The sequence below is a fragment of the Daphnia magna genome, linkage group LG5 (genome assembly GCF_020631705.1).
Source record: "Daphnia magna isolate NIES linkage group LG5, ASM2063170v1.1, whole genome shotgun sequence".
NCBI classification, from domain to species: Eukaryota; Metazoa; Arthropoda; class Branchiopoda; order Diplostraca; family Daphniidae; genus Daphnia; species Daphnia magna.
The window spans coordinates 1,121,275-1,132,447 of NC_059186.1; the positions used below are offsets into that span (position 1 = coordinate 1,121,275).

An 11,173-nucleotide genomic window follows, 5' to 3' on the forward strand; every position below is an offset into this window, starting at 1 on the left:
TCACGGTGTTACATCCTTCTATTTTGCAAGTATAAGAATCGAGTAAAGTTTCCAGAATTTTTTGTTTGTTGAGAAGTGACTGCATCTCCAAGCAGTAAATTTACGATTTTACAAATAATATTCACTTTTGCAAAAATATGGAAACCAAAGCAAATATGACGTAGCTATGTTGCCAACAATTTACTAAAAAGGTACGCAAACAAGCATGGTCTTATGTAACAGGGCAAGACGGCAACCTCTAACCCGTGTAAGACTTGTCAGATTTTATTGTATGGGAACGGAAATGGCGTCTCTCGATAACGTGAAGAAACGGTGTGTATTTGTCGAATTAGTTGACGATAGGGCAAATGTCCCATACGAAATTATTCTAGAATAAAGCTCAACTGAGCAAAGCGACTTGCAACAAATTGCAAATCGTATGGTTGCTAAAAATAAAAAGTTAGCTAGTGTCTTTGAATCAGGGTATTGTAGTTTTGAAATAGAGAGTGAGTTCCGAGTGAGTAAATGGCTAAAGATATCTGATAATTCGCCCCTAAAACATCTATCTGAAGTGCACTGTGTCGTGGAAAAAAATCCCACAGTTCACTTTTGAAGGTGTGGTTGTCCCTTTCATGCATGAGTCACAATCGTCACAAAACTTTGATAACATACTCCACTCAACTCCCATTCTTCACCAAAATAGTTCACGAACATCTTTTCAAGATTACACACATTCAGGTATATTATTTAGTCATTTAACACAGAATGTCTAGTAAAATTTTCTATGATTTCTTATTACAGGCAATTTGGGGAATGTTACTACATCCAAGCTTCTTAACACTATTTCTCCATTTGATTCTGGATTGGATTGTGATGATGTGTCTAGTGGTAAATTGTATACTTAGTGAAAGTAAATTTTATCGTAATCATTTGATTTATTTTGCATATACAATTTGGTGATCGCTTCTACATCTAAGCAACTTAGTTCTATTGCGTTGGATTCTGAACAAGGTTCTGAGCAGGTGCCTAGGGATCATTCACAAAATACGTAACACGAAAGGGGGGGGAGGGGTCGTTGGTTTTGTTACGCTTTGTTACAAGGAGGGGAGGGGGGTTTCATAAAATGTTACGTACCAGAACAATTATTTCATGGAACTTTTAATTTCTGCAGAAAAAGAAAAAAAAAAATGCTGTTTAGCTACTATTTTTGTTGTTGTCATGACAACTGTTGTCTGCTAAATGGTATTTTCTCCATTGCAGTCATTTTCTCTCAATTATATGATTCTGGTTTTGGAGGGGGGGTTTGAACATTTGTTACGTATTTTTAGGAGGGGGGTAGTAAACTTTGTTACGGACCGTTACAAGGGGGGAAGGGGGAGTCAAAAATTGACCAAAAATGCGTTACGTATTTTGTGAACGGCCCCCTAGTGGTATGATTAGTACAGTAGGCTTAATGAAAGTGAATGTTGTCGTAATTATTTTTTCCACAGACTCTGATGAAGAGGTGAATGCTCAGGAAATTTACAGCCAAATTTTCCCTTTGTCAGAACGTAATGATAAAGGGTATCGTCGACTTGATACTAAAAGATACAAAGTGCCATCATTTTTCGGAACCGACCTGACCGAGAAGATGAAAAATGAGAAAACTCTATTGTCCGAAAACGAGTATAAGGCTGTATATCGGAAATTAGCCGACTCCATTGAGATTCAGACGCTGCATCCACATCCAGATTCTATCCGTTTTGTTGTGGACACCACGTTGGCGAGATTTCAAAACCACATACTTGACAAGAAAGAACAAACTGCAACAAACGTTTGTATTTATTTTCGGTAATTCATGCTTGCCATTGTCACTAAATCTCTCCTTATGCAGGCTATCTTTTACTCAAAATTAAAGAGGATTATGGAATACAAACGACGAGTGGCCAAGCAGCAATTCAGTTCGAAAGGTGGTCGTGTGAAAAACGTAAGCAGCTTTGACAATCAAGGTCCAACTGCCAAAAAAACAAGACGAGAGGTCGAAAATGATGCCGAACATGCAACAGGTATCAGAGGAATGTTAAAGTATAGAATCATCTCAAATCTGACCTATTTTGTAATATATAGTTGCGGTTATTGATGTGGCATCTTATTCTGAAAATATCAAAAAATTGATATTTTCTTACATTAGATCTTTTAATTACGGCCCTGATTTCAACAGGACTTCTTTCATTTTTCTCGTCTATAAAATAGTCGTTCAGCGTTTCGCTGTACAAAATGCCGTTTGATGATTCCTCAATAAGTTCCCAACCCATATAGCACATTTCTGCCGTCGGATGTCCGAATCATGGCCGAACATCTGTTAGATATCTATGTACTCAATGGGTAGTTCCAGGAATGTCCGTCGGCTAGTCACCTTGGAAGTGCAATGGATGTGAGAAAATTATATTCTACGGACCTCCTTCCAACAGCCAAGAAGATTTTCAATTGTTTCATTTAAGGATCGGCCTCGAGCCAATCGAGGCGCTTTTTTGCAAATCGGTTTCTCATTTCAGGCCATCGAGGCATGGCTCAGGGTGGAAAATTCTTCTCCCCGAATTCAATTGGGGTTTGCAATCAATTGGATTGCAATCAATCGATTCATCAATGCAAAAAACATTATCGATTGACTGTTTCACCCGATCTATCCGATAATAACCCCGATAATAGCTCGTTCTACCCGCTTGCCCCGATTTTTACTCTGAAACCGAAAGAATGGCGTTTTTTTTTTATTGCTTCGGGGCAACGGGTTAACCTCAAATTTTTCCCCGCACCGCCCCGGTTGAAAAAGTGGCACCTCAATTCAACCCCGAATGCACTTTATCGATTCGGGGCGGTTAACTCGATTAGAACTAATTGGGGCCGATCACTAAGTTTCATTATTAATTGTAAAAATTTCTTTGTTTCCAAAAGGGGAAAACTTAACCGTGTTCAAATTTTACCCTTGAACATATTTTTATTTTAAGTCCAGCATTTAATACGAAAAATTAAAAAAATTTAGGAGTAATTATTGTAAGGAATGCATCAGCTCACTCTTTCTTGGAAAAATATCCTCCCTCTCATTCCTGGAAACAAGTCATTTTCCTTTCCATCCTTTCATTACGCTCACCTTGCGTTGGTGATCGCGTTGACTTTGTTTGTCGTATAAAACCCCATCAATTGTAATTCTTCGTTAGTCAACGCTGGGCTGTTCACCCAGTCTAGTGTTGATTCACCCCTTCGCGAGTCAAGTGTCAGGTCGTTTATTCGACCTGCTACTGGCTTGCTCGTTCCCCGTTTAAACTTGTCTTATTTGTGTCTTTGTTGTGCTTGACGCTGGCTATACGGCTACGGCCTGTATGTATGCCTAGGGCTCGGCCCCGATCGTTTTCGATCGGGGCGAACCGCGGTTTGCCGGCCAAAAATCACCGAACCGTCGGTTCGGTTTAGCCGTTTTTGACTTCGGTGCGGTTCTCGGTTTGGAATTCGTCAAACCGGTGCGAACCGCCGCCATTTTGAAATTTTTTGAAAATTTGGCGGAAATTTCAAATCCACCAATCAAATCGCGTTGAGCGTAAAGTGGTGCCAATGGTTGCCAGGTGGGACCTGAGTTGAACTTCGAACTTTGACTGACTGACACTTAATTGAGTCAGGTCAGGCTGTCAGGCATTGCTGTTATGCTGAATGCTGTATACTGTATAGTCACATTCGCACCACAAGCTGTTTGAGTTTGACTGAATGCACAATGGCAAGTAAACGAGGACCATTCTTTCATAGCTGCTATTATATCCACAAAAACTACTGAATCAAAAGCAGATGAATTGAAACAGTATGTGAATGAGGAGACCGAGCCCAGTAACTGTGATCCGACCGATATACTAAGTTACTGGGACCAAAGGTCTAAAAGATGGCCTAAACTATCAAACATGGCTAGAGATATGTTAAGCATTCCAGCCACTAGTGCAGGCAGTGAGAGGGCGTTCAGCACTGGAAAAGATTGTTTTGGAATTGCTAGGATGAGCCTTAATTCCGAGACTGTTGAAGCCCTCATCTGCTTGCGCTCATGGTTTAAAGCCGGTTTGATCAAAGAAATTGATTCACGTTCCCACAATCTGACTGAATTCGATATTGAAAACATTGACGAATGATGATTAAGAAAATTGTTGTAATGATGTGGTCAAAAATACAACTGGTTTTTTCACATAATTTACGACTTATACTGTTGTGTAAACTGTGTAAAACTTGTTGTGTAAACTGTCTAAAACCGCGGTTCTAACGGGTCACACCGCGGTTCTTACGGGTCACACCGCGGTTTTTCCTAAAACCGCGGTGTATTGTTGTTTTTCCTAAAACCGTTTTCCTAAAACCGCGGTGTGACCCGTAAGAACCGCGGTGTGACTCAACAAACCGCGGTAAAACCGCGGAAACCGCGGTGCGATCGGTTCCCAAAAATTGATAAACCGAACCGCACCGGTTTGGCCTTTTTAAAAAAAGGAACCGCGCGGTTCGGCCAAAATCGTACCCGATCGTCGCGGGGCCGAGCCCTATGTATGCCTCCAATCGTTTGAGACATTTATCGACTTGTTTGAATCATGTGAACATTTTAAGGGAATATACCATCGAACGAAGTCCGCAGCTTCCCTTAATCGAGTAAAAGCTATTTACTTAAAGATGAAGTAAGTAGGGGTTTTACATTATCTATTTGCCGGATGGTTTATTTTTAAATTTATTACAAAAAATGAATAAAATATATGTAAGTCGTGAGTTTGTTTGCACAGGCTTTCCATTTAGCTTACGGGAACCAAGCTATTGGAAATTAACTTACAGAAAATAAATATTATTCGGCATCTAATAATATTCAAAGCAAGTATACTTGAGATAGGATTTTAATTTCAAATAATAAAAAACTACTTTAAACTTAATAAATCATGCTGAAGTTTAAAATTCAAAAAATATTTAGCCTAAATTGTTTAATTTCAATTTATACACTTCTGGTTTAACCTAAGTTCGACATCATCTTGAATTCTTAAAAATCCTGTATGTGATTTGTTATCGAAAAAGCTCAAGTGTTTTACAACAATTCGATTGTATTGTTCGAAAATGATAGATAATATATCTATAGATTGGCACAGTGGACTAATATTCGCCTGCGGTGTGGGAGATCCGAGTTCGAATCCTGACATAACCTAATGTTTTTTCTAGATTAGAGGTCCAATACATGTCATATTTATAGCCAAATGAAACCTGTTCGGATATCCTTAGAATGACCGACAGCGCTGTTGAGGGCGGTCAAAACCAAAAAAAATTACATCCGTAGGACATCCAAATCGGATATCGGGCTGTCCGGAGAATATCAAAAAGATGTACTCAACATCCGACCTTGACATCTGTCGGACATCCGACGGACTGCCTTGTGTTATGTGGGAATGCATTTCGGTGTTTACTGTGTTCGCACGGTCCCAAACGTCAACTGCAGACGAAATTATATTATGCATCGTGAAAACGTTCGCAATCGATATCCAACTGTCAGTTATCGATTACTAACATACTTGAAGCCCGAGGTGCAGAGAAATCGTAGCTTTGGTAGTAATCCGCCAGGAGCGCGAGGGAGGTGTTAAAAAAATGGCTGCTAGGCTGGGTGGGAAACTAGCCAAATGAGCCCTTTACTAGATTGCGAATAACTCGGCCAATCAAATCCGGAAAAAGATTTCCCTTCGGATTTGCATTGAGGGATGGCCAAGCAAACTTTTGGTACAATTAATTTTTTTTAAACGCTTCTCTTTTTCCCAAAAAGCGATACCAAACCCCCCCCCCCCAAATTTCAAAAATTTGAAAAAACCCTAACTTTATCATGAAATATCTCCCGAACGGCAGGAAATTTTAGAATTCTGAAAAAACAGGCAAATCCAAAGTAAAAAAATGGATAGGCCTGTATTTTTTTTAGAATTTTACATCCCAGAGCGGAATAAGAAAAAAAATGGGGTCCATGAATTTGGTGCACTTGAGTGGTGGAATGCTTGTTAATTAATTACAAAAAAATGATAAAACATATGTAAGTCGTGAGTTTGTTTGCACAGGTTTCCCGTTTAGCTTACGGGAATCAAGCCATTGGAAATTAACTTACAGAAAATATTTATTATTCGGCATTTAATAATATTCGAAGCAAGTATACTTATGATAGGATTTTCATTTCAAATAATAAAAAACTACTTTAAATTGAATAAATAATGCTAAAGTTTAAAATTTAAAAAATATTTAGCATAAATCGTTTAATTGCAATTTATACACTTCTGGTTTAACCTATGTTCGACATTATCTTGACTTCTTAAAAATCCTGTTGGTTATTTGTTGTCGAAAAAAATCAAGTGTTTTACATTATTTCGATTGGATTGTTCGAAAATGATGGTTAATATATCTGTTGATTGGCACAGTGAAAAAATATTCGACTGTGGTGCGGGAGCCTTGACTTCGAATCCAGATATAGCCTAATGTTTTTTAAAGATTATAGGTCCATACATGTCATATTTATAGCCAAATGAAAGCCCGTTCGGATATCATTAGAATGTCCGAGGCGCTGTTTAGGGCGGTCAAAACCAAAAGAAATTACATCCATAGAACATCCAAATCGGATGTCGGGCTGTCCGCCGGATATCAAAAAGATGTATTCAACCTCCGACCTCGACATCTGTCAGATATCCGACGGACTGCATTGTGTTATGTGGGTTACCACCGCCGATTTCACACCTCCGATGTGAGACCTTGGTTCCCACGGAGAACCCTAACACGAAAACCCTTACCCGGTACCTTTTTACACTAAAATATTCTCTACCTTTCCCCGTATGTTGAATTAAACTGACCTTGTTCTCCCGTATAAAATGTCCCTCCAAAACCCTAACGAATTCAGTCTTTTTCTAGTGCTCAACTCGACAAGTTCTTTAAATTTTTGTAAGTGTTTGCGTTTGTGTTGAATAAACTGTTTGGTGCCCCGACCCGCCGCGTTCTATTCTACCGCCGCTAGTTGTCACTATGCGCACACTGTAAGTCAACCTAAATTCCCCTCTCTATCTCGTCTTATTCTGGAAGCCTACTCTCACCCGGAGAGCCAAGCCTTACATTTGGTGACAGTGAACTTCGTACCCCGAACCCCGAAAAGATTTTAACCAGTGCCACCGTTAACCTAAAGCAACATTTTAGCGCCATCTATCTGTCACTGAAAAATTAATTCAAAATGCAAAAAACTATCAAGATAAATACGACAATGATTAAGACAGTATGGAGCGAAAAAATTATACGTCAATTGAAAAAATTTTGAAAAATTTTTAGAGACATTTCTACACGTAAGTTTGAAACTCAAGTTTCTACACAAGAACCAGCTATAATCATCAGTGCCAAACAAACGCCAGAAAACACAAGCATAGGCACCAGCGAAGCTTTTTCCATCACCATTGAACTTCCAACAACGATAGGAGATCAATCCCCAAAGGAAGCTTCGACAAAATTGGAGGAAAACGAATCTTTAACAAAATGCGCTACCTTAACGGTTGTTCAAGAAGATTTAACAGCCATCTCTTACTACGAAAACGAGGATCAAGTCTTCCCGAAGAATATCAAGATAAATAGCCTTTTTTCGTCAACTGAAGAAATTCAAACACATTGCCATCGAGAACCGAGCAATATCAAAGATACTACCTATTCACCAACAAATACTACTTTAAAGTGTTTGGCTCTTTGTTTTACTATAACAACCGCTTCATCTGCTGTTAACTTCAGACCATCATGCATCAAAAAGCAGTTCAACAACCTCCTTTCCAACACCCCTATTAAGTCAATTCTACCAAAATATTGGGAGCAATTCAAGAAATTTGAAAAGAACCTTACAGCTTTAAAAGGTCACTACTGTATTCAGCGATTCAGCGATCCATTAAACCACCCAAGGCCCAATGTAAAGATGAAAAATACCACTTATCTCCACCATACCTCTATGCTTATTCCAAATTGAAAATTAAGTCGACATCACCAACCATATCCAACAGCCGATTCTTGACCAAGTTTTCGCCGTTCTCATCGTACTTCCAAACACAATTTACTATCACCAACATGTTCATCAGCACAAGTGACTCAACAGCCATCAAGGAAAGAAGATTTATCCACGGATATTTAACCCATCACGGAAAGGAGATTCATCCACGGACTATCGATCAATGCATTTACTGTTTCAAATGACTTCGCTGAAATCACCATTCTTTTTCTAATTCCCTTGACTATTTTATTTTTCACAGCAACCTAAGCCTCAAAACTAACTTCAAAGGTCTAATATCAAATTGGTTTTCATCAGTGCACACAAAAAAAATCAACAAAAATTATATACAATTATCCTCCGCCAGACGGAGCGCATCCCTCATTATCCTTCGACTGCCGCGATGATGTGCTAAGAAATAGACATTGTCCCAGTCGTTATATCTTTTATAGATTGCAGGACGCAATCTTTCGCCACGGGATGTTATGTAAGGAACGGTCAGCCGCGTTCCTTACATCCCTTTCTCCTTTCCCACGCTTACAACCCTTTTCCCCTCTTCCGCCGATAGGTCATCTACCGATGGCTCCGGCCTTCAATCTCCCTTCCACCTGGCCTTCAAACGTGTGAATTCTCCACATAGGTGTTACATTTACACACAAAATATTAATTCCCTTTGCGACACCTAACCCTAAGTGACCTTGCTCCTTCGTATAAATGTTGCCCCTTTCCAGATTGTCAGTCAGTCTCTTTTGCAGTCTTCTGCAGTCTTCATCAGCAGTCAGTCTTGTGTCAGTCATGTTCCAGTCGCTTTTCGTTCATCTTTGAGTCTCTTTGCAGTCTTCACCAGTAAGTCTCTTTAAAATCGGAATCGTCTTGTTAACTGTTATCTCGGTCTTTGGCAAAAACGTTGTGCAACAATAAACTCATCATCATCACACACAACTATTCCTCATATTCAATATTAAAAGTAAGGAAAAGGAAGAAAACTATTCTTCGTCCTTACAGTACTAATGGAGGAAGACCTTTCCTGGAAAACAAGATTTCCTATTTGGATCCAGGTGTACATTCTGAAAGTACAGGCAATGCAAGTAAGGAAAAATTATAAATAATTTCGAAAGTTAAGTAATATCATGTTATCTGCATTATTATCTTTTTTAATAGATGACAACCTCGACATGGCATCTTACAAAATTAATTATGAAAAGTTGATTAAACTGTACAAAGACAGTGGAAGTACAGGGGCACTTAAGTCACTTTGTAAGCTTACTTTCAAAGGTCGCCGTTATGAGATCACCATAGGTTATATAACATCTCCAGAAGACATCTTGAAAACCAGGTGCCCGTTGTTGAACCAGCAACATTATGTAAGTTAATAGGCCTATAGATAGGTTGGATATAGTATTATGAAAGTGTGATGCAACATTTCATTGCAGCTTTACGCTGAACTTGACCTAATACTTGGATCCCGTACTTGCAAAAATTTCAAAAAAAAATGGGAAGACATTGTACCAGTATAGTGATAGCAGTTGCCCGTAAATTTCACAAAAATACAGCGGTGAAAAAAATACTAAACCGTTACCAATCTTCAATAGAAAACAAATGTTTCGGCAAGTTGTTACCACCATACTATACTAACTCACTTGTTTACATTTGTATTACACTTACCTCCTTTTTTTTTAGAAAGTGAAAGTTGTGCGGTACTTGAACTGCTACCGGTCATAATCTCAGCAAATAAACGAAGTTGCACAGCCGGAGACTATTTTTTTTATGAACACGAGGTATGTGAGTAGGCCTATACGTATAATTTGTTAGTTCTATATTATCCAAATGTATTCTTTGTTTATTCAGGACTCATCTAATATTGCTTCGGCCATTAAGAAGCACAAGAGAGAGGGATATCTTTAATCTTTAAGAAATCAGAAATATATCATTGAGATGTCATTAGGAAATCTTTAAGATGTCCAAAAAATATCTTTGGTGATTTAGAAAGATGACCTAAAGATGTCTTCAGGAAGTCAGAAAGATGGCTTCAGGATATCTTTAAGAAATCAGAAAGATATCATTGAGATGTTGTCACCTACGGTGCTGCCCTCACGGGCAGGATTGTAGGTGGCAAGGGCCCTTTAAATTTATGTTAACGTTAAGAAGCCCTTGCCCCCTTTTTTAGTTCAGTTGTTTTTTCAGTACTACCGTAACGGTCGTGGACGAGGATCTCTCGTTTACCTCCCCAGTAAACCAGTATAAACTTTAAGTTCCCAGTCTCTCTCTCTCTCTTTGTTCTCCCCCCTTTTCTCACAGAAATACAGTGTGCTTAAATTCCCCCCAAGTAAACTCTCTTATCTTTTCTCTGCAACGCGCCTGCAAGCACGTCAGGTGCGTTACAAATGGTGCCGAAACCCGGGATTTAACGAACACGTGCATTTCTCTTGTTATCCCTAGTAAAACCTGTTAGATTCAGTAAAATTGTCGGGTATTCCCCTTTGTAAGACTTTGACCCACGTCCACGCCATCCTGAAGGCAAAACCCGGTCTACCACGCCTTTACGTATCTGACTGTATCGTTGCTGTATCTACGTGAATCATCGACATCCGTTTACGTGTGACTACTTCCTTGTCTTTGAACGTTTCTACGTCATGAGTGAAGCCGTAGCAAAAGCCGAGAGTATTGAGTCGGGCGGCAATATCTCTATAGAAGACGAAATGAAGCCAGAAGCAATGAAGAATGAAGGCCCCCTCCTCCCAGACAACGATCTCAAGCAGAAACGTGGGAGAAGAAAGGCGGCCCACACGAAGTTAACGAATCAGCTCAGAAAAGCAGTGGTAGATCACAAGTTGGGAGCCATCAGACTCAAGAAGTTGCAAGTTGCAGCATGGCGAGACGAATTAATTCGTATCTACGAAGACGTCAAAGATCTTCACCACACGTATATGGAGAGCTTGCCCGACATTACGGATCCACAACGTCAAGCATGTGAAAAATGGGAGGTACAATTCGACACCGACCACGTGGAAATCCTCAACTTCGCCATTAGGTATGCCACGTCGTCACGTCACTCAGCCAGCTCTATTGGTACGACAGCTTCAGACGTCACAGTTAGTACCACGCTATCACAGAAGAGGTCTACCCGTTCGACGTCAAATGTTTCCCTTGGTCAACCCAGCCAGCGTGATCTGTGCATCC

General features: G+C 39.6%; 1 long non-coding RNA gene across 1 annotated transcript; it reads left to right on the forward strand.

Moving 5' to 3' along the window:
- The first annotated feature begins 6,914 nt into the window (after nucleotides 1-6,914).
- LOC123472564 lies at nucleotides 6,915-9,890 on the forward strand. Its single transcript, XR_006647045.1, has 4 exons — nucleotides 6,915-9,081; nucleotides 9,155-9,357; nucleotides 9,427-9,771; nucleotides 9,842-9,890. It is a non-coding gene; the product is annotated as an uncharacterized LOC123472564 (long non-coding RNA).
- Nucleotides 9,891-11,173: the final 1,283 nt, after the last annotated feature.